A 25,465-nucleotide genomic window follows, 5' to 3' on the forward strand; every position below is an offset into this window, starting at 1 on the left:
ACAAGGACCTTCCTCCAGAGCCAACAGAGAGAAAGCCTTCCCCTAGTGCCAATGCCCTGACTTTGGACTTGTAACCTACTAGACTGTGAGGAAATAAATTTCTCTTTGTTAAAGCCAAAAAAAAAAAAAAAGTACGGCAGCTAACCAAAAGGTCGTCAGTTCAAGTCCACCAGGCACTCCTTGGAAACCCTATGGGGCAGTTCTACTGTGTCCTATAGGGTCACTATGCTTCGGAATCGACTAGAGGCCAATGAGTTTGGTTTTTGTTATAATACCTGCTGTTCCCCACTCTCCAATAAAAATAGGTGTGTTGTTTTTTGCTTAACACGTAAATAGACATTATTTACAAACAATAAAATAGTACATATTATAAAAAGGAAAAAAATAAATGCCACTTGGATTCCCCCAGGAGTCCCTGGGTGGAGCAAATGGTTAAGCAACTGACTACTAAAGAAGAGCTTGTAGGTTTGAACCCACTCAGAGACACCTTGGATAGTCCTGGTGATTCGTTTCCAAAAGGGCACAGCCTTGAAAGCCCTGTGGAGCAGCTCTACCCTGCACACATGGGGTCTCCGTGAGTCCAAGTAGATTTGATGGCAACTAGTTTGGTTTTTGTTTTGGAGTCCCCAGTCCTGGGATAAAGATAACCAGCATTAGTTTTTTGATGACTATCCATCTGTGCTTTTCAATATGCATATACACACATTATGCATATACACAGAAACATATATTTTTTATGTAAGTGAGAGGGCCTTCTTCATTGAACTTGTGGGAATGGCCCACCCCTGCAGTTTGCACTGTTCAGATACTGTAAATTGGATTCACGATATGCATGCTGTTATATTTTTTGGAAAGTGTTTATTCCTTCCCTTATGTTTTTATGTCAGTACCACAGTTTTCATCACTCCAGATGTGGCCTACCATTTCATTAAGACTCATACTTATTTATTCACGTATATAACTTTTGATCCAGTTGTTTTAGAAAAATTAGATCAAACTATATATTCTTCTTTTCTAATTTTTTTTGAAGACTACTTAATATGTTAAATTTTTAACATATCCCAATTTATTCACCTTTCCATTATTGATAGTTCCAATTCTTGGCCACTAATTTTTTTTTTTTTTTTTTTATGAGCAATGATAAACATTCTTTTATATATCACCCCAACTTGGTGTCTAACTTTCTATAGAATAGATTTGCAGGAGTGAAATTTCTGAGTTTTAGTTTAGATCACTTAAATTGTATTAGGAAATCGATAACCCTTTACACTTCTTACTGCATTTTCATGTTAACTTTTTTCCTGACATCAATACCAGGATATATGGTATAATTAATCTGATTGATAGCTTGGGCATTTGAGGACTAATTCAGATATTGGGAGACTCTTTGTACTTGCTAATTCGGGTCCTTTGCCCAGTACTCTATCTTGTATTTTTGTATTGTCAGTTTGTAGTACGTGATTGAGCTTAACCTTCTGGCATCCAGTGCAAACAAATATTTGCCTACACTAATTGTTTTACCTATTAACAAGTTTTCATATAAAAGTTTATAATTTTTATATATTCAGGATATAGATATAGATGCAAATATAACCATAGCTGTAGATATGGAAAAAAGATAATTTTATCCTTTTATAACTGCTGGAGTATGGAGTCTTACTTAGGAAGATCTCTAGTACCTCTTGATGATATGTGAGGAGTTAGATTTTCTTCAAGGAAATTTATTTTTATTAAATTGCTTTTGGCATTTCAGTTCTACATCTATTTGATATTTATTCTCTTATTCAGTATCTTATAAAAAAAATACTGAATGGAATTTAGTTACATTTTCTTCAGGAAACAAGTCTTGCCAGTTTACCCTTTTCTTCCATGTGTTTTCATATATATGCTTTTCATATAAAGAATCTAATTCTGAATTCTTCATTTTTTTGTCTATTCTTATATTAATACCATATTGATGTGATTTACTATAGTATGTCCTGATATTTGGTAAGCAAGCCTCCCCTCAATTTTTTATCTTTATAATTTTGTTATCTCTTTCTATTTATTATTTACTGTAAACTTTAATCAGTTTATGCACTTTCGAATAAGTCTTGAGATACTAATGGGAATTGTACTGAATTTATATAATCATTTTGGTAATATCGATGCTTTTAAGATATTAGCTTTTCCAATGATATATGGGAAATGTCATATGAAATTATGTTTTTTTCCATTTATTTAAACTTTTTTTATATCCTTTAAACAGTTGATAAAGTTTTTCCACATATGTATGGTTATTTTCTTGTAAAATATATTCCTTAATATTTAGAATTTTTTAGCCCACCTTAAACTTTTAGGGGTTTATTGCTAGAGTACAGAAAAGCAATTAATTTTGAATATTTATCTTGGACTTCCAGAAGAACAAACAAGTCTGCCTTGGAAGAAATACATCCAGAGTGCTCCTCGGAGGCAAAAATGGAGAGTCTTTGTCCCATGTTCTTAGGACATGTTATCAGGAGGGACCAGTCCCTGGAGAAGGACATCATGCTTGGTAAAGTAGGTCAGTGACAGAGAGGAAGACCCTCAATGAGATGGATTGACACAGTGGCTGCAACAATGGGCTCAAACAAGGCAAGAATTGTGAGGATGGCAAAGGACCTGGCAGTGTTTCATTCTGTTGTATATAGGGTCACCGTGATTCAGCATTGACTAGACAGCACCTGACAACAAAAACAACACCTTGTATTTGTCCACATTATGAAATTCTCTTAAGAATTCTATTTTTTATTTTCCTAGAGTTTCTTGGATATCTGTGTATGCAATCATATCAACAGGAAAAAGAAATAAAACTATCGCTTCTTTTCTCATGTACATGTCCTTTATTTACTTTTTGATATATTACATTTCTTAAAGCCTCTAAGATAATGATAATTAATAACGCCATAGTAGGAATTCCTACTTATTTCCTAATTTTAATTGAAGTGATTTTAATATTTCACCATTTTAGGTTATTTGCTCCTGATTTTTTGTTAAATTGTCTTTATTATATTTAAATATTTCTCTTTATTAATTTTTTATTAGCAATGATTACAGAATTTAATAAAATTATTTTCAACATGTAGTTTTTCTCTTACATTTATAGATATAATTGATTTTCAAAATAGAGTTTCTGATATGGAACCATTTTTGTGTTCTTAAGATAAACTGATGGCTCGTACTCTATTATTCTTGTAATACATTGCAAAATTTAATTCTGTAGGTGTTACTTAGGATTTTTATAACTTTCTTAATAAGTGAGATTGATCTATAGCATCCGATGTTTTTCCTTTCCATGTAACTTTTTTCCTGACATCAATACCAGGATATTATAGTACTGTATAACTTTTGCTAACCTTATTGATCACTAGGGCATTTGAGCATTAATTCAGATATTGGGAGACTCTTTGTACTTGCTGGTTCAGGTCCTTTGTCCAGTACTCTATTTCGTATTTTTGTATTGTCACTTTGTCTTATATGATTGAACTTAACCTCCTGGCATCCAGTGCAAACAAATATTTGCCTACACTAATAGACATGTTATCTTTTTGCTTTTAATGCTGGTATTATAAATTAGTGTGGGTCTTTCCATCTGCAATAATTTGAAGACTTTTAGAATTATTTATTCTTTAAAAATTAGGTAAAACTTAGCTGGGAAACCATCTGCCCATTAGCCTTTTCCATGCTAACTCTATTCACCTTTCAAGCCTTTACAATGGTAATTAGTCTGCTCAAATTCTCCATTTCTTTTAACACTAGTTTGGATACTTTGACAGTATTTTGGCAAGCACACATGCAATTTCTCTAGCTTTATAAATTTCTGCCAGGGAGATGTATTGTATATAGCCATCACTAATGGTTCTTTTATGCTCTGGCATGTGTAGCTGTATGTCCTTTTTCTTTCCTAGTCTATTCTATTTTTGCTATTTTTTCTTTATCAAGATTGTAAGATCTTATCTACTTTATTAGTCTTTTCTTTTCCCTATAAATAAAGGTGCTTTATATCATACTCTGTTTTGACATACTATTTTCATTGTATTCCATAAGTTTTATAACAGAGTATTCTATTCATTGATTTCTACATAATAAGTAGTTTTTGTATTTCGTGTTCTATCTAGGAACACAGTTTTTATTTAAAAGTTTTTAAGATATCTCAGTTACCTCTTTTGTTATTTATTTTTAAAATGTCCATTGTATTATGTCAGACAGAGGGGGTTGCAAGCTCCTAGTTTTTAAGAAAAGTTGTCAGTTTTCATGGTAGTTCACTACGTACTTTTCTTTTTTATTAATTTTGACTTTTGGTCATTATTAATCATGATCATATGCTAATTTCATATATATATATATATATATATATATATATATATATATATATATATATGGAGCCCTGGTGGCACAGTGGTTAAGAGCTCGGCTGCTAACCAAAGGTCAGTAGTTCAAATCCACCAGTCCCTCCTTGGAAACTCTATGAGGCAGTTCTACTCTGTCCTATAGGGTCGCTATGAGTCAGAATTGAGTAGAAGGTTAAGGGAAAAAATATATATATATCCATATAAAAAGTCTTAGAACAAATCCTTCCATCTACTCTAAGTTGATTATTTTAAATTGTTCCTCCTTTATTCATATTTTTATTGGTTTGTTCACAATTGCTGTTCATTTAATTTTCACCCTCCAAAATCTGAAGAGAATAATGGCTTTTAAAATTATTTTTACAGCTACCATTCAGCATAGCTTTCTAATTACCTTACTTTTTTCCTATTTACCCTTCCGTTACATAGAATCCTTGCTTCATCAATGTTTTCATTTCTTTTCCCTACATTTCCCTTCCTTAAGTGAGAAATCTAGAAAGCTTTGAACTCAATTTTTCCCCCATCTCAATTCCTAAGTTTTGCTGGGATAATTTAGGACTTAATAGAGTTTCCCTTGAGTATGTCTCTTATGCTTCAAGTTTTCTGAAACTCATATTGTATATTTCCAGACAGTCTATATTTATCATTAAATACATGTATATTCTTTACTTGGAGTCCCTGGGTAGTGCAAATAGTTAAGCACTAGACTATTAACCTGGTTGCACAATGATTTTAGAGCTTGGGTGCTAACTGAAAGGTCGGTGGTTCAAATCCACCTGTGGCTCCATGGGGGAAAGATGTGGCAATCAGTTTCCATAAAGATTAAACCAAAAAAAAAAAGAAACCCATTGTCATCAAGTCAATTCCAACTCATAGTGACCCTATAGGTCAGAGTAGAACTGCCTCATAGGATTTCCAGGGAGCAGCTGGTAGACTTGAACTGCCAACCTTTTTGGTTAGCAGCTAAGCTCTTAACCACCATGCCACTAGGGTTCATTGTAAAGATTACAGCCTTGGAAACTCTTTGGGGCGCTTCTACTCTGTCTTATAGGGTTGCAGTGAGTCGGAATTGACTTGATGGGAACAGGTAGAGTACTAACTGAAATGGTGGTGGTTCAAACCCACCCAGATGTGACTCAGAAGTAAGACCTGGTGATCTGCTTCTGAAAGCTCACAGTCTTGAAAACCCCATGGAAGCAGTTCTGCTACGCACACATGAGGCCTCCATGAGTCGAAACTGACTTGATGGCAACTGACAATACTCTTTACTTAGCACTGTTGCCTCTTGTCAGTATCTGCCCCCATTTTGAGGACCCTGATCTGTAGCTTCATTTGCTGTTTGGTTAAAGTCTTTTCTCATATATTTTTTCTCAGATGGTCACTTGAGTGAAATACTCTAACTTCATAAACATCCTTGATTTTTTTTTTTTAATTCTCTTAGGTGAATGGTACTTTGGTTAATTACAGGATTCTGAGTTGACACTCCTTTATCTCACGAGTCTGTTGGAGAGATTCTAATGCCTTCAATCTTTCATAGTTACTAATGAGCGTTCCCAAGGTTATTTGCTGTTACTATTCTTTGGGTAATTTGGTATTTTTTCCAGGAATTTTGTAAAATTTCTCTCTCTCCCTCTGAAAATTGTGTCTATTTCTTTTAAATTTATCAGAATATTTCTGGGTGTTTCTTATCATTATAGCCTATGAAGAAATATCACTTAATCTTCAAGCTCAGCTCTTTTATCTGCTGAGTAAAATTTTTTTGCATGTTTTTTCTTATTGTCTTACATTTGTTCCTTTTTCTCCTTATGGAACACCACTTTTTCTAATGTTTAATCTCCTAAAACTGTCCTCTAAATCTCTCTTTCTCTCTTTTTTATTTTTTTCCTAAATGATTTCTATCCTATTGCTCTGTGCTTTGAGGTTCGAACTTGTTTTTCCAGAATACTAACTCAAGTCCCATTACAGACTCATCTCTTTCAATATACATAATAAAATTTTAAATTCAATAATCTTATTTTTTAGCTCCAAGAAGTCTTTTTACTGGTGTTTTGGATCTCCTTAAGTGTTCTTCATTCATTTATTTGTAACACTGATGTTAATCTAGCTCTCTCCGAAGTGCAACTTCATTGAGTGTGATTTCTGATTTTACATCGTACCCCTAACAAAAGAAAACTAAGAAAAGTTGTTACTAGCTGATCTACACTACAGTAAATGTTAAAAAGTTCTTTAGAATGTAGGGAAATAACACCAGAGCCACAGAAAAAGATGATGAGCATCAGAAGTGGCAAATATTAGGTATAAAACAAAGAGCTTTTTTTTTGTCTCAGCTTTAATCTCATAATTTTCTTACATATCATACATATACATATCATACATATGTTTAAATACAAAACTATAAAATCATCTTTTTTTTATAATGCAATACATACAACTATAACATAAAAGAAGATGTTGAAAGAGGAGAACAAAATAGGAGGACTCACACTTCCTCATTTTTAAACGTATTATACAGCTACAGTTATCAAAACAGCCTGGTCCTGGTATAACTAAACACATAAACCCATAGAATAGAATTGAGAGTCCAGAAATTAATCCACATACCTATGGTCAACTGATCTGTGTCAAGGGTGCGAAGTCCATTTGATGGGGAAAAAAGAGTCTCTTCAATAAACGGTATTGGGAAAATTGGATTTCCACACCCACAAAAATGAAGCAGGATCCATGCCTCACACTACACACAAAAATAAATTTAAAATTGATTAAGGACCTAAATGTGCAAACTTAAATCATAAAAATTTTAGAAGAAAATGCAGAGGCAGCATTTCAGGGCCTAGCTCTTAACAATGGATTATCTAATATAATAACAAAAGCACAATCAGCAACAGACAAAATAAACCAATGAGATCCCATAAAAATTAAAAATATTTTTCATCAAAAAACTTTACCAAATATCTAAAAAAAATTTTACCAACTGGAAGAATATCTTAGGAAACCATATACAATCACTCCTCACTTATCTATATGATTAGGTTCCAAAGATCAAGTTGTTATGTGAAAATCAACATTACAGGAAAATCAACATTATGGGAAAATGGAGGATGACCATCTCAGATCACAAAACGTGAGATGACACATCATTATGTAACTGCCCAATTACATCATTACATAACTGCCAAACCAGAGAATCATGGCCCAGCCAAGCTGACACATAACCTTAACCATCACTGCCAGCATCACTATTGCTTCACACTTCAACATGCATTACTGCTAGACATATGTTGTTAATGTGCAAAATAGAGGGTAGATTTTTTTACTATTGTCATAAATGTGGAATGTCAGATAACAAGACAGTAGATAAGTGAGGAGTAGGTGTATTTGATAAGAACCTAATAGCCAAAACATATATATAAAACTTTGACAACTTAACAAAAAAAGACAAATAACCCAATCATAAAATGGGCAAAAGATTTGAATGGACATTTCACCTAAAAGGGACATTCAAATGGTCACCAAACACAAGAAAAGATGCTTAACATCATTAGCCATCAGATAGATGCAAATCAAAACTACAATGCGATATCATTTTACTGCCAGTAGGATGGCTAAGGTTAAAAAAAAAAAAAAAAAGGAAATAACAAATATTGGGGGAGGATGTGGAGAATTTGCAACACTTATTGCATTGCTCATGGAATGTAAAACGGTTGAGCCATTTTGGAAAACAGTGTGGTGGTTCCTCAAAAAACTAAAAATAGAACTACCATATGGCCCAGCAATTCTACTCCTAAGTATATACCCAAAAAACTTGAAAGCAGTCTCAAAGAGGTGTTATTGTGTTAGTTATCTAGTGCTGCTACAACAGAAATACTGCTAATGGGTGTCTTTAACAAACAGAAATTTATTTTCTCACAGTTTAGGAGGCTGGAAGTCTGAATTCAGGGTGCCAGCTCTAGGGGAAGCCTCTCTCTCTCTGTCGGCTCTGGAGGAAGATCCTTGTTTCTTTGAGCTGCTCATGGGCAATCTTCGTGTGGCTTGGTATCTCTCTTTCCCCATCTCTGCTTCCTTGCTTGCTTGTTTAATATCTTATGTATCTCAAAAGAGATTGACTCAAGATACACACTATGCTAATCCTGTCACATTAATGTAACAAAGAAAACTCATTCCCAAATGGTATTATAACCATAGATATAGGGGTTAGGATTTACAACATATATTTTGCAGGGACATGGTTCAACCCACAACACTTGTACACCATTTTTCATTGCAGCACTATTCACAATAGACAACAGGTAGAAACAAGCTAAATGCCCATCAACAGAAGAATGGATAAACAAAATATGGTACCTATATACAATGGAATACTACTCAGCCAGCAGAAGAAATGAAGTCTCAATATGTGCTACAATATGGATGGAGCTTGAAGACATTATACTAACTGGAATAAGTTAATCATAAAAGGACAAATGTTGTATGACCTCATTTATTAAAAAAGACAAGAAAAAGCAAATGTATAGAGACCATAGTTTGTTAGTGGTTACCAGGGGCAGAAGGGAGGGGGAAAGGGGTATAATTCTTATGGAGTACTGAGTTTCAGTTTACAGTGATGGAAAAATTGCATTGATTAAGGGTAAGGTTGCATGGTCGATTATTCTGAGTGCTGTCAGTAAGTTGTACACCTGCAAAAGTTGTGTGATAGACATTTTAGAATGCCAAAAAAAAAAAAAAAAAGTAGCTGCTTATGTCAACCAAACATCAAATCATGGGACTGGTTACTTTGTTTGGAGGTGTAGGGTCGTGGGCTTCATGGGACATTCCAGTTAACCGGCCTAATAAAGTTTTTAGTTCTTCTGTTCTACCTCTTGGTTAATTGCATAGTTCTTCAGGTTTTAAAAGCTTGCAAGCAGTCTTCCAAGGCACAATAATAGTCTCTATTTGCCTGGAGCAACAGAGGAAGAAGGGCATTCAGGGTTCAGGAATAGGAGGAGGAAATGGAATGTGTGGCTAACTACCTTAATGAACAACTGTCTCTTTTGCCATGAGACCAGAAGAACCGAATGGTGCTTGGCTACCATTACTGAACAACTTATTCAAAGATTCTGTAGAAGAATCTTGATCAAAAAGAGGAAAATGCAGATCAGAATTTCAAATTCTCATGGACTCTCAGCTTTCTGGAACCATGGAGGGTGGATGAACCCCTGAAACTATTGTCCTGAGATAATCTTTAAATCTTAAACTAAAAATATCTCCTGGAGTCTTCTTAAAATCAAACAATAATATAACTTAAGTAGTAAAAAATGCCTGCCTTGAGCATTATGCTCTTTTTAGAACTATCTATATGGATCAAATTGACAAAAACAACTCAAAAACTTAGATACAAATCTTAGGGGGCAGTGAGTTTATGCTAATGAGGGGAAGAACAACTCAGAAAAGGAGGGCGAGAATGGTTACACAACTCAAAGAACATAATCAATGTCACTGAATTGTACATGTAGAAACTGTTGAATTGGTGTATGTTTTGCAGTGTATATTCTCAATAACAACAACAAAATAAATACAATTAAATTAAAAAAAAAGAGGAAGTTGGACAATAAAAACTAACCTAAAATTTTATGTAAACCGAAAAAACCCAAACCCATTGCCATTTTGTCAATTCCAACTCATAGCAGCCCTATAAGACACAGCAGAACTGCCTCACAGAGTTTCCAAGGAGCCCCTGGTAGTTTCAAACTGCTGACTCTTTGGTTAACAACTGTAGCACTTAAGCACTACATCACCAGGGTTTAAAATTTTATGTAAGGTGGTACCACATTTACTGTTAATAAATTTGGAAAAGCTAAGATGTATGCTGTAAACATTAGAGCTATAATCAAAAAATAACAGAAAAGAGTACAACTGAAAAGCCAGTAAGAAATTTAAAGTGGACATTTATATAAATATTTAAATATTCAATAAAGGGCAAGAAAAGAGGAACAGAAAAAAAAAGAAGAAATAAGTGGAAAGCAGTAATAAAATCCTATACTTAAATATATCAACAAGTCTATTAAATATAAATGGACTAAATACTATAATAAAAAGGCATAGACTGTCATATTGGATAAAGAAAACAAGACTTAGCTCTATGTTATAGACTGAGATATTCTTTAAATATAAAGATAGTCTAAAAGTAAAAAGGTGAAAAAAGACATATCATGGACACTCTCAATATAAGAAAGTTAGAGCTATATTAATGTTTCATGAAACAGATTCCACAACTCAGGATTACCTGAGTTAAAAAAAAAAAAGTGATAATTCATCAGGAACACTTAATATTTAATAAAGAAGTACTACAAATCATACACAAACTCTTTTAGAGAGGTAAATATTTCCCAAATCATTTTATGAACCCAGGGTTAGTAAGATCCTACATGGACGTTATAAGGAATGAAAACTACAGACCAATATTCGTCCTGAACATGAATGAAAAAATATTAATGAAAAATTAGAAAAAATCAAACAAGCTCAAAACTTCATTTGCAATATTTTCAATAAATTTAACAGAAAATGTACAGGTCCAGTACACTAAAAACAAGACATGACAAAGGAAGATTAAATAAGACCTAAATAAATGAAGATATATTCCATGTTCATGGATTGGAACATACAATATAGTTAAGATGTTGATTATTCCCAGATTAATGTAGAGATTTAATCTAATCCAAAACAAAATCCTGCGAATTAATTGCAGGACTTCTGGCTATGGCCAAGTGAGGTGATCAGTAAATGTTCTCCCTAAAAAGCAACTATAAAGATGAACATAATTTACAAAAACAACTATTTTATAGATTGGAAATTGACCAAATACCTAAAAAATCTGAGGAAAATTTATTCTTGAAAATCTACTGAACTTTAAGAGCAGTAGAAACCTGTGGTATGATCTGGGGCTCCCCCTCCACCCCAAAACTCAGTTGCTGCATAAGTTTTTCCAGGGAGGGGTAGTCTTTGAGGACTGGTAGCTTTTCTGATCTGGTCAAAGGGGACACACATGATTTGGAACAGTGGGCAGTGAACAATGCTCAACGGCTTCATCAGTAGAAGTAATGATCTTGAGGGTGGGTGAGTCAGGGAGGCAAATGGCTCTCTTGACCTGAGTTTTGGGTCATGGTTGTGAGAAGTATAATCTTGACTGAGACTGTGGATGTTCAGGAAAGCCTAGAGAGAACCCCAGTCAGCCACACATTCGCAGTCACTGCTGAAGCTATGAAAAGGTCCAGCAAAATGTAAAGGCCAGAGCACCATTGAAAATGACCTCGCTTTGGGTTTTCTCCCACACCTGTATACAGACCAATGGCAGAGATGGAAATCTTACTGGCTCAAGGTGGTTGAAAACTATGCAGAAACAGTGGTAACCCCTAAGAAGCTAGACTTACAAACAGAAACAACAAAAATACTAAGCAGAGACTTCAGCAGGCACCCCAGCAGAAGAGACAGATTTCATAGATTTAGCCCAAGAAAGTTACTGAACAATCGATCAAACAAAAAACAACAAGGATCACTGCTTTTTTTTGGAGGGGGAGGGGCTATAAGAATCCAGAGAAGCTATAATGTATTATCTGAAATATCTAGTTTTCAACATTTACAAGGCATGTAATGAAACAAGAATGTGTAGGGGAAGGAAAGGCAGTTAATGGAGTCTGTTTGTCCCTAGATGCTGAATGCAGCAAACAAAGTCTTCGAAGCAGCTATTATATATATGTTCAAGGAAATGAGGTAAATCATATTTGAAGAATTAAAGGTCAGAATGGTAACAAATCAACACATAGAGATTTTCAAAAAGTGGATAGAAATTATGAAACAGATTGAAGAACAATTAGTGGAATATCAGAGATCTATGGTATAACAAAGTATACTAAAACATGAAATGGGAGTCTCAGAAGAGTGAGGGAAGAGAGTAGAAGACAGAAAAAATATTTGAAGAAATAATCACCAAATCTTTTCCAAATTTTATGAAAAAACATCTACAAATCAAAAATGTTCAATAAATTCCAAGTAGGATAAATACAAAGAGACATAAGGACAACAACTGTTGAAAGACAAAGAAAAAAATCTTGAACACAGCAAGAGAAAAAATTATTAATCAGTATTGTTAATGGATGAGTTCTCATCTAAAGCAATGTAGGCTGGAATGAAGTGAAATTAAATATTTAAAGTGATGAAACAATAAAAGAAACTATCAACCAAGAATTCTATGTTCAGCAAAACTATCTTTCAAAAAATGAAGGCAAAATAAAGCCAGTTAAAGATAAACAGGTGAAATTTTTGCTAGCAGAAATGCTTAACATGAAATATTAACGGGAGTCTGTCAGGATGAAAAAAATAAAATAGAACAACTGTAGAGAATGACTTAAACCCACAGGGAGAAATATAGAGCACCAGATATGGGAAATGTATGGATTAATATAAGATTCTATAGACATATTTGATATAATTTCTTTCCTCTCTTCACTTTTTAAAAAATACATAAGATTGCATGAAGCAATTACAGAACAGCATTTTGGGGTTTGTAAGATATATAGATATAATGATATATGCAATGATAGCAAAAAGAGAGAAGAAACGGAACTATATTAAGTTAGTGTCAATCTAATGCATATTTTAATTCCTAGAAAAACCACAAAGAAAATAACTCAACATATAGCTACAATTCAACAAAGAATAGCTTTGTAACATGTTACCGTGGTGGAAACTGAGTAAAGCGTACTCAGGATTTCTCCGTGTTGTTTCATACAACTGCTTGTGAATCTACAATTATCTCAAAATGGAAAAGTTTAATTAAAAAATTAAGAGATAAATGAAAATGCAATGCTAAAAAAATATTTACCACAAAATAAGTCAAGGAGGAACACAGGAATAAAAATGAAAGAAAATGCATAGAAAACAAATAACAAAATGATAAATGTAAATCAACCCATATCAATAATTACATTAAATATTAATGGCCTAGACACCCCCCCCCCAAAAAAGGGACAGTCTAGGTAAAACAAACAAAACTAGGATAAAACTATATGCTGTCTTCAAAGGCACACCTTTTATTCAAAGACGTAAATAAATTGAGGATGGTTACCAGGGAGGGGAGGGATGGGGATGGAAAATCACTAAATAGACAACAGATAAGTGGTAACTTTGGTGAAGGGTAGGACAGTGCACAATGCTGGGGAGGCCAGTGCGGCTTGTCCAGGGCTTGGTTATGGATGCTCCATGGATACATCCAAGCTCCCTGAGAGACTGAATTACTGGACTGAGGGCTTTGGGGACCATGGTCTCAGGGAACATCTAGCTCAGTTGGCACAGCACAGTTTATAGAGAAAATGTTCTACATTCTACTTTGGTGAGTAGTGTCTGGGGTCTTAAAAGCTTGTGAGCAGCCAACTAAGATACTCCACTGGTCTTGCCACACCTGGAGCAAGAGAGAATGAAGAAAACCAAAGACACAAGGGAAAGATTGGTCCAAAGAACTGATGGACCACAACTACCGCAGCCTCCACCAGACTGAGTCTGGCACAGCTAGATGGTGCCTGGCTACTACTATTGACTGCTCTGACAGGGATCATAATAGAGGGTCCTGGACAGAGCTGGAGAAAAAAATCTAGAACAAAATTCTAACTCATAAGAAAAGACTAGACTTACTGGCCTGACAGAGACTGGAGAAACCCCAAGAGTATGGCCCCTGGATACCCTTATAGCTCAGTAATGAAGTCAATCCTGAGGCTTGCCCTTCAGCCAAAGATTAGACAGGGCCATATAACAAAATGAGTCTAAATGGGCACACCAGCCCAGGGTCAAGGACGAGAAGGCAGAAGGGGACAGGAAAGCTGGCAATATGGAACCCGAGGTCAAGAAGCAGAGAATGCCGACAAGTTGTGGGGCTGGCAACCAATGTTACAAAAAACACATATACTAATTGTTTAATGAGAAGCTAGTTTGTTCTCTAAAGCTCCATATAAAATACAATTAAAAATAAATGAATAAATAGACTTTAAAAAATAAACAGACTGAGGAAAAGGATAGAAAAAATATACCATATCATAGGAGACCTAGGGTGACTATGATGGTTAAGGCTGTGTGTCAACTTTGCAGGGCCATGATTCTCAGTGGTATGGCAGTTATGAAGTAGTTTAGTAGCTATGCAATGCTGTAATCACCTCCATGATGAGATCTGCTATGAGCAGCCAATCAATTGAGAGTTTCCTTGGGGGTGTGAACTGCATCCAATATATGTGGCCTTCCTGGCAAATTTCACTGGCTTTTGCTTGCTCTGGATCCTACAGCTGGCTCTTATCTGACCTTCAGTTCTTGGAACTTCAGCCAGCAGCTTACTTGCCAGTCTTGGGATTTGTTGGCCTCTGCAGCCTGTGAGCCAGTGGCCTGCCATCTTACTTGCCGAACTTGGGATTTCTCAGTCTCTGCAGTTTGTGAGATAGAGGACTGCCATTTGACCTCCTGATCTTGGGTTCGTCAGCCCCTGCAGCTACATGAGGCAAGAGAAGCCTCCAGCCTGACTGACAGACTTGGGACTTTCCAGCCTACAATCAGATGAACCATTTCCTTGATATAAATCTCTCTCTCTCTCTCTCTCTATATATATGCTTCACTGATTTTGCTTCTCTAGAAGACTCCAGCCTAAGACAGTGACCATATTAATATTAGACAAAATAGAAGTTAAGACAAGAAATATTGATAAAAAGGACTTTCTCTTAAAGCACACTAGGAAGACATAACAATTTTTTTCTTAATTTTTACTGAGCTTTAAGTGAACATTTACAAATCAAGTCAGTCTGTCACATATAAGCTTATATACACCTTACTCCATACTCCCACTTACTCTCCCCCTAATGAGTTAGCCCTTCCAGTCTCTCCTTTCGTGACGATTTTGCCAGCTTCCAACTCTCTCTACCCTCCTATCTCCCCTCCACACAGGAGATGCCAACACAGTCTCAAGTGTCCACCTGATACAAGTAGCTCACTCCTCATCAGCATCTCTCTCCAACCCATTGTCCAGTCCCTTCCATGTCTGATGAGTTGTCTTCGGGAATGGTTCCTGTCCTGGGCCAACAGAAGGTTTGGGGACCATGACCGCCGGGATTCCTCTAGTCTCAGTCAGACCATTAAGTATGGTCTTTTTGTGAGAATTTGGGGCCTGCATCCCACTGATCTCCTGCTCCCTCAGGGGTTCTCTGTTGTGCTCCCTGTCGGGGCAGTCATCGGTTGTGGCTGGGCACCATCTAGTTCTTCTGGTCTCAGGATGACGTAAGTCTCTGGTTCATGTGGTCCTTTCCATCTCTTGGGCTCATAGTTATCGTGTGACCTTGGTGTTCTTCATTCTCCTTTGATCCAGGTGGGTTGAGACCAATTGATGCATCTTAGATGGCTCCTTGTTAGCATTTAAGACCCCAGAAGCCACATTTCAAAGTGGGATGCAGAATGTTTTCATAATAGAATTATTTTGCCAATCGACTTAGAAGTCCCCTTAAGCCATAGTCCCCAAACCCCCGCCATTGCTCCGCTGACCTTTGAAGCATTCAGTTTATCCCGGAAACTTCTTTGCTTTTGGTCCAGTCCAGTTGAGCTGACCTTCCGAGAGAAGACATAACAATTTTAAATGAATACAAACTAACAACAAATCCTCAAAATATACAAAGCAAAAAGTGAAAGAACAGAAATAAGCAGACAATTCAACAGTAATAGGTGGAGATGGAGATGTTAATAGGCCACTCTAAATAATCAATAGTGCTCTAGAGAGAAAAAAACAAACAAACAAACAAGGATATAGAAGACTTAGAAAACAGGATTAAACAACTCTACCTAACAACTAAAGCAGTGCTTTGGGGGAAAATCACAGTTTGCATCCCCCAAAAAATGACAGGCTTACAGCACTGGGTTTGGTTTTTTTTTTTTTTTTTTCCTTCAATCCTAATGAATTAGAAAAAGAAACCAAAGAAGGCTCAAAACAAAGAAAATAATATTGGAGTACAAATTAATGAACTAAAAACCATAAAAAAAAAAAAAACAAAGAAAATCAATGAAACAAAAAACTGGTTCTTTGAAAAAATCAACAAAATTAACAAAAGGAGAAAAGAAACAAATCAAAATCAGAAAGGAAAGAGAGAACATCACCACCAAGACTGCATTAATTAAATGATTTTAAGGACTACTTCAAAATCAAATCCATTGCCGTCGAGTCAATTCCAACTCATTGCGACCCTGTAGGACAGAGTAGAGCTGTCCCATAGGGTTTCCAAGTGCCTGGTGGATTTGAACTGCTGACATTTTGGTTGGCAACCATAGCTCTTAACCACTGCACCACTGGGGCCCCAGGGATTATTACGGGCAACTTTATGTCAACAAATTACACAAATTAGATAAAATGAATGACAGGTCTTATTATGTCATAAATTAGCAAACCTGCCTCAAGAAGAAATTAAAATTCCGAGTTGAACTATAACAAGAAAAGCAATTGATTTTATAAATAAAAATATTCAAATAAAGAAAAGCCCAGGCCACAATGGCTTCACTGGTGAATTACATAGATTATTTCAAGAAGTAATAATAACAGTACTTTACAAATTCTTTCAAAAAAAGAGGAAGAGGGAACACGTTCCAAATCCTTCTTTAAAGCCTTTGTTATGCGGTATGAAAGCCAGACACAGACATCACAAGGAAAGAAAAGTACAAAAAGTATCACTCGTTAACATAGATCTAAACATTCTGTCTTAGGTTGGGCTCTCTAGAGAAGCAAAACCAGTAAAACATATAAATATATACATAGAGAGAGAGATTTATATCAAGGAAATGGCTCACTCAATTTTAGAGGCTGGAACGCCCAGAGTCTGTGGATCAGGATAGAGGCTTCTCCTGATTCACATAGCTGCAGGGGCTCGCGAATCCAAGATCCACAGGTCAGAGAGCAGGACTCTTGCTCACAGGCCGTGAAGATTGACGAATCCCAAGATCGGCAGTTAAGCTGTTAGCTCAAGTCCCAAGAACTGGAGATCAGACAAACAGGAGGCAGCTGCAGGATCCAGAGAAGGCAAAAGCCAGAATGTTCACTTATATTTGGATGCAGGCTACATGCCCAAGGAAACTTCCTTTCAACTGACTGGCTACTCACAACAGATCCCATTCTGGGGGTGATCACATACAAACACTGAGAATCATGGTTCAGCCATGTTGACACACAATCTTGACCATCACACACCCTTAACAAATAATAGCAATTTGTATCCAGAAACATATAAAAAAGATAATACAAAATGGCCAATGGGGATTTGTCCCAAGAATGAAGCAATTAGTGTAATGCACTGTATTAATAGAACAAATTTTTAAAAATCCACATGAGCATCTCAGATCATGTAGAAAAAGCATTTGATAAAATCCAACAGCCATTCTTAATAACAATCTCTGTAAACTAAGAAAAGAATATCTTTACACTGGTAAAGGGCCTCAATGAAAAACATACAGATAACATAATAATGTACGAAGGACTGAATGTTTTCTCCATATTGTCAGGTACAATCAAGGATGTCTACTTATGCCATTTCTATTCAACATTGTATTGAAGTTTCTAGACAGTGAGGTAGTGCAATAAGGCAAAAAATAGAATAAAATAAACAAGAAATAAATAAAAAGGATGTTAAATTTTCTCTCATCCAGAATGGAATACAGGAAGTAAAATTATTTATTTGCAGATGATACGATGTTTTCTGTAAAAAATCAAGGAATCCACTTAAAAAACTCCTAGAAATAATATACAAGTTCAGTAAAGTTGCATTATACACAATTAATAAAAAAAATTAATACGAAGTGTTAATTTTATATCCACATGTAAGTAATGACAAATTTGAAAATGAAGCTACAAAAAAATTCCATTTGCAAATGCATCAAAACAAATAGTCTAAGAATACATTTATATAAAAAAAATACTAGATGTCTACACTGAAGGCTACAAAACATTGCTGAGAAAATAAATTTACAAGATCTAAATAAATGGAGAAACATTCATGTGCATAGACTCAAAAACTCAATATTGTCAAGATGTCAATTCTCCTCAAATTGATTTACAAAATTACTGCAAAAACCAGAAACTACTGTCAAGTCGATTCCAACTCATAGTGACTCTATAGGACAGAGTAGAGCTGCCTCATAGAGTTTCCAAGGAGCACCTGGTGGATTTGAACTGCCAACCTTTTAGTTAGCAGCTGTAGCTCTTAACCACTATGCCATCAGGGTTTCCAAATTCAATGCAAACCAAAAAAAAAAAACAAACAAACCCAGTGCTGTCGAGTTGATTTTGACTCATAGCAACCCTATAGGACAGAGTAGAACTGCCCCCATAGAGTTTCCAAGGAGTGCCTGGCAGATTTGAACTGCCGACCCTTTGGTTAGCAGCCGTAGCACTTAACCACTATGCCACCAGGGTTTCCAAATTCAATGCAGTACCTATCAAAATGCTTGCTGTCTTTTTTTGTAGAAATTGGCAAATTTACCCTAAAATGTATGTGGAAATGCAAAGAACCTACAATAGTCCAAACAATTTTGTAAAAGAACAACTTAGTGGACCTACACTACCTGATTTAAAAGCTTACCCTAAAGTTACAGTAATCGTGACAGTGTTGTACTGTCACAAGCTAGGCATATAGAACATCTTTCAGGTTTTTCAGTGACAGATATAAACCATATATAAGGTGGACTGGCCATATTTAATCCAGTTTTTTTTTTTTTTAATCTGCATCATCAAGGGTTCAAAACACCCCGGGTTCCATTCCCAGCAAGAGTTTCCATGTTGTACGAGGACTAAACGGACAACAGAAACAATATTAGAAGAGCCTACGCCGTGCCTGGCACGTAACTGTGAAGCAAATATTGTGCCTCTCCAAACAATACGTCATTAAAAAAAAAAAATTCTGTAGATAGTGGAGAGGTATAAAAGGTCTTTAAGATGGGGAAGATGGTCAAATCGTGTTTTAGGGATGTGTTTCTAATTGCTGAAAGTGAAATATCAAAGAATCAGAACTGAGAACAGGAATAGGTTAGAATTTTTTGCCTAGGTGATAAATGCTGAAGCCTGGCTTACGGTGATGAAATTCCTGATGATGATGGCTGCCAGCAGAATTAAGGTTTATTGAATGCTAGGCGCTGCTCCAAGCACTTATTTAATCAGCACAAGAACATTTAGTGCTCTTGGTGCTACTATTATCTTCATTTGGTAGAAGTTAAGTAATGTGCCTAAGTTCACAAGTAACAGAATGTGGCCTATTCACAAGTACTAGGTGGGATTCAAATCCAGGCTGTCTGATTACAGGCCTTATGCTCATACTACACTCAGTGACAAACTGCGAGGAGACACTGACAGACCGGATGTCAGTAGTCAAAGACCAAGGACATGTGACCCAGAGATTCCTAGCGTGGGGTGAGTTGGAATATGAGCCCTCAGGACTTTGACTCTTCTTAGAATTTTGATTCTTCTCTTAGTTTGAGCTCCTCTGCTCAATATTTCCCATACTCTGGAACTGCTAAATGTTCTCTCTATTGTAATGGTGCTTAATGTGCAAGGTAAATCATATTTCTTTTTTCAAAATCTGCTTGAATTCAGTCAGGCTGAGTCCCACCCAAGGACTCCAAATAATCTCTTAACTCAGCCATATTAGTCCCATCAGATTTTGAAAAACACTCCTGAAATGTGTTTGCAAATAAGAGATTTGTATTTCTAATTCAGCAATTGTCAGGAAAGAAGAGGAACTGAGAAGGAACGAAGAATGAATGAAGAAATGTGGTAGGCGGCTCTTTGGCCTGGTGTTGCTCATGCTCCCTTGATGACCACAAGTCCCTGTTTTCTACCAAAGATGACTTACCTTGTTACATTGATCTCGAGTTAATTATATTGATTCGTCCTATTTCTGTGGAGTAGTATTTTAAAGTGGGACCCAAAAAAACTTCAACATAGATTTTAAAACCTCTAAAGTATACCAGGAGCCCTGGTGGCAGAGTGGTTAAGAGCTCAGCTATTAACCAAAAGTTTGGCAATTCGAATCCACTAGGCACTCCTTGGAAACCCTAGGGGGCAGTTCTACTCTGTCACTTGATACACCTACAATGACAACAAAGTATACCAAAACTAGCATTGGCTTTATTTAAAGATGTTGCACTTTTTTCAATGTATTATAAAACAGGAATAAATTGAAAGATGACCATTTTGCCTGTCAAAATTTACGATGCCTTTTTCCTTTTTTTTATATTGGTGGATCTAAACTTATGAGATTATGACAACCTCCTTGAAAATCAAAACGTTTTCTTCGTCTTCACCGTATCGTAATTGTAATTTTAGTATTCATTACTAGAGAAAATACATAATAACAAAGAGCTATTTTGAATTCGATAATACCTAAGGTTTTTAAAGTTGTAATTATGTGGCACATTGGTCAAAGACATTTGAAAATGAGTTATCCGACTCTGGTGTGCATATCACTTTTAGAACTTTTGCTGAAATTTTCTGACATGCTTCCTTTTACCAGGAGTCCAAAAATGATGCCCTGGTAACCACTGATGTACACAAAGTACACTTTGGGAGTAAAATTGCACAAATGTGTTTTATTACCCAATCAGTGTGTGTGTCTATGGGTGTAACCCTTTACACTATGCACAACTCTAAGAGAACGATTTTAAAAAGTAGACATACTTGTTGCCTTGAAGGGATTTGACAACTTGTAAAAGTAACCCACCAAAGGCTCCCTTCTTGACATATTTCCAATCTGAACATATTGTGAGGAGAATGGCTTTAATTCAGTCTGTCAAAAAGCTCACTACTGTTAATCAAAGTGAGGCATGGCCTGAGATCACACGTGAGGAAACATTATGTACTTTCTTTCAAAAGACGTGCTGGATAAAAATATACCACAGATCTACCACTATAATTTAAAGGTTCTAAAAGTAGGAAACAAAGAAAAATAAAATATCACTGTTTTTCAGAAGTATATCTTTAAAAGCATCTTGTATCAAGGAGAAGAAATGGACATACCTTCAGAACATTCCAGTTGTACAAAATGATTTGACAACAAGATTATCTATAAATATGTATTTCACACTGTCTGATTTTTATCTGAGATATTCTAACTTTTAAGATTTTCAAACTAAATTTTCTCTTTACTGCATACTCATAAATTTGCCCCTTAGCTTAGAATTATTAAACCTGAAGTTAATATTGTGTTAAAAAAAATTTTAGTAACACAAAGTATCTAGATTTTCTTTATTGTGGACTGCCATCTGACAATTAGATTTATTTTAATTTATATGCAGTAAAATTCTCTATTTCGGTATATAGGTCTATGACTTGCAATATATACGTAGATTCATATAACAACCCCCACAATCATGATTAGAACTGTTACATCACCACAAAAATTGTATTGTCTTTTCCCTTTGTAGTCAAAACTTCCTGCACCCTTAATCCTGGCAAAAACTAGTCTGTTTTCTGTTCTTAAAATTTTGTCATTTCCCGGATGTTATATAAATGGAATCACGCAGTATGCAAACTTTCAAGATTGAATTCTTTCACTTAACATAATGCATTTATGAATCATCCATATTGTTGCATGGAACAGAAGTTCATTGTTTTTAATTATACGGTAGTGTGCCATCGTATGGATGAAGTTCAGTTTATTTATTCATGTACCCTCCAAAGTATACTTGGGGTATTTCTATTTTCTGGTGATTATGAATTATGTTGCTATAAATATTCACATACAAAATTTGTATGAACATACACTTTTCTTTCTCTAGGGCAAATATCTATGAGTAGGATTGCTATGATAAGTACAGAAGCCCTGGTGATATAATGGTTAAGCACTTGGCTGCTAACCAAAAGTTTGGTCTTTCAAACCCACCAGTGGCTTTATGGGAGAAAAGACCTGATGATTTCCTCTATAAAAATTTCAACCTAGGAAACCTTATGTGGTAGTTCTACTCTGTCCTGTAGGGTTGCTGTGAATCAGAATCGACTCAACAGCACACAACGACACTGGTAGCTTATCAACTATTGATGAGTATATGTTTCACTTTATAGAAACTGCCAAACTGATTTCCAGAGAGTAGCTGTACCATTTTGCACCACCAGCAAGGAAGGAATGATTCTGTCACTCTACATCTTTGCCATCATTTGGAATCGTCAAGGTTACTATTTTTTTGTTTGTTTTTTGTTTTGTTTTGTTTTTAGCTATTCTATGTGTAGTGGTATCACTTTCTGGTTTTACTTTGCATTTCCCTGATGACTAGTGATGGTGAGCATTTTTGCGTAGGCTTACCTTCCTTCCAAATAGCTTCTTTGATGAAGTGGTGTATGTATAATACATCAGAAAATGTGGCTTGATTATATAGGAATTCCCATACAGCCCAGCCTCCCTTTCTTATCAATACAAAAATGGGTTCAGGGATGCTTCCTCCTACTGTCAGTGCTTTTACCTCTTTGTTTTGTTACAAGCAACAACAACCAAAAAAAAAAAAAAAAAGCCATTCGCCTTGGGAAAGTGTACATTTTCATTTCTTTCTAAGCTTTGAAACTGAAGATGTCTTTTCACTTACTTTCATGCCTTGTTTCTTACTGCTTTGGGCAATTCTGTTATCTTTTTCAGTTTAGGATTTCAGTTGGATTCTACTTCTTCCAATGATGAAGTTTGTATATTTGTATTTTGTTTTCCCAGTTATTTCTTTATTGTTTACAGAAAGAGTTATGGGATATGCTAAATACATGTTGTTATCTTCAAACCAAAAGTAAAAGTTGCTATTTTATCATACATACAGGAACTAGGGTTGAGGGCCACTTTTTTTGTGCGTGGTAAGGAACTAGTTCTAGGTTCTCTTGTCAAAACTTAAAATCAGCAAATGAAAAGTAGATATACACACGCACACACAATGAGTTGCCACTCATTATCAGAATTAAATCTACTCCTTAAGACAACTGACAAATTCTTAACTTACCTAGAGAAAGAGGTCAAAAGTTCTAAGCAGGAAGGAATGAAGATCTCAGAAAGGTAAATATACAACTAAATGCAAAAGAATATTGATGGTTTTAAAAAAAGGATAATGGCAATATCTTGTGATATTTATAACATATGCAGAAGTAAAATATATACTAACAATAGCAGAGATGTTGTTATGTTAGGTGCCATCGAGTCAGTTCCAACTTATAGCGACCCTATGTACAACAGAACAAAACACTGCCAGGTTCTGTGCCATCCTCACAGTCATTGTTATGCTTCAGCCCATTGTTGCAGCCACTGTGTCAATCCATCTCATTGATGGCCTTCTTCTTTTTTGTTAACCCTCTATTTTGTGAAACTATATGGAATAATACCATTGAAAAGTTCTTGAAATTTTTATAGAAGTGGTAAAAGTACTAATATAAGATGGATATAAAAAGTCAGAAATATAGACTATAATATTTAAACTTATGAAAGAATAATCTGTATATTATATATTGTTATATATGTACATGTTTCTAAAATCTTAGTAAAAAAAATCTTAGTAGAGAAGATAAAATAGAGAAATAAAAAACAACTTAAGACAAAAATAAGGATAGGGAAGGAGGACTAAAGGGCACATAAAATGTGGAAATTTTTTAAAAAGTTGCTAGACATAAATTCAAACATGTCAGTAAATACATTAAATGCAAGTGAATCAAATACTAGTGATCATGAAATAATCGGAAAAGAGCTTAAAATAAGTGTACTTATTAATTAAAAAACTAAAAATAGCATATATTTAAAAAATTTAAACAATGCATATTTGAAGATTTGAAGATTACCCCTACACCAGGGGGGTCTTGAAGCACAAACAATGCAACAATCAATAAATGGCAACATAGGAACTCAAAATGTAAATGAGAACTCACTGGCTAGGGTTAAAAGCTAACTAGACATACCTGAGGAAAGAATTAGTGAATTGAAGTACAGAAAAGAAATCACCTAGAGATCAACACTAGGAAAGAAACAATATTAAAGGAAAATTAAAGGAGATAAGAAATAGAATAAAAAAAAAAAAATTTTTTTTTTTTTATTCTATTCGCTCTAAAAACGTATCTGAAGGAGACTCAGAATGACAAAATAGAAAATTTGATAAGGCACTATCAAACAGATGATGACAAATATTTTCCAAATTTGAATAACATCATGATTCTTCAGGTTGAAAATGCACACAGAGTTCTAGAAGAGAAATATAACAGTATACATTAAGATCCCTTGTAGTGAAACTGCAGAATATTTAGAATTCCTATCTACAATGCTCTGAAAAGCAGGTTGAAACAGATAATTGATGATAAAAGATATTGAATGAGGTCTTTAAAGAAATAAAGTGAAACAATTTATCAGTTGGAATTCTATACCCAGCTAAATTATTATTCAGGTATGCAAAGAATAAAAGTGTTTACTACCCACAGTTCCTAGTGAAAATAATCACTAAACAATGAAACTTAGGAAAGAAGGATAAAGTGGATGCAAGTATAAGTGGTGTGAGTAGATATAAGTAAGATTTTTGAAGTATCTAATCAGGTATTCCCAGAGAAGCAGGAATAACAAAGGGGAGAAAATAATAAAGAAAGGGACAATGCCATTTAGTCATCTAATTTTGGCAGATTTTAAAACAAAGTGTAACAAAAAATAAAAGATAAAATTAAAGTGATAAAACATAGAAGGTGGTGTTAGATAGAAGGTTTCGCCAAGACATTATTGAATTTTGGCAACACCATACCCCAATTTTGTGCTCCATTTTGGCAGGCTAGTTCTGCCATCTCCAGTGACTCCAGGGGTAAGGAGAGCAGATGGGAGGGAAAATGCATTTTGTCCACACTAAGACAGGGACTCATTTTCCAGTGCAAGTGGACTCTGCTCATGAGAAGCAATTGGAAGCAGAGAAGTGACCAGAAGCTGAATTACCAATGAGATAAATTGGATAAGCTGCCAAGATTAATAAATAACTGCAACTTTCTAAACACGTTCCCAACTTTTTGGCTAAACCTCATGAGAGCCATGCGGGTGGGTTTTAAGCAGTCATTGTTGACTTATAGAATTCCCCTTTGACAA

This window comes from Elephas maximus, chromosome 15 (assembly GCF_024166365.1).
Source record: "Elephas maximus indicus isolate mEleMax1 chromosome 15, mEleMax1 primary haplotype, whole genome shotgun sequence".
Lineage (NCBI taxonomy): Eukaryota > Metazoa > Chordata > Mammalia > Proboscidea > Elephantidae > Elephas > Elephas maximus.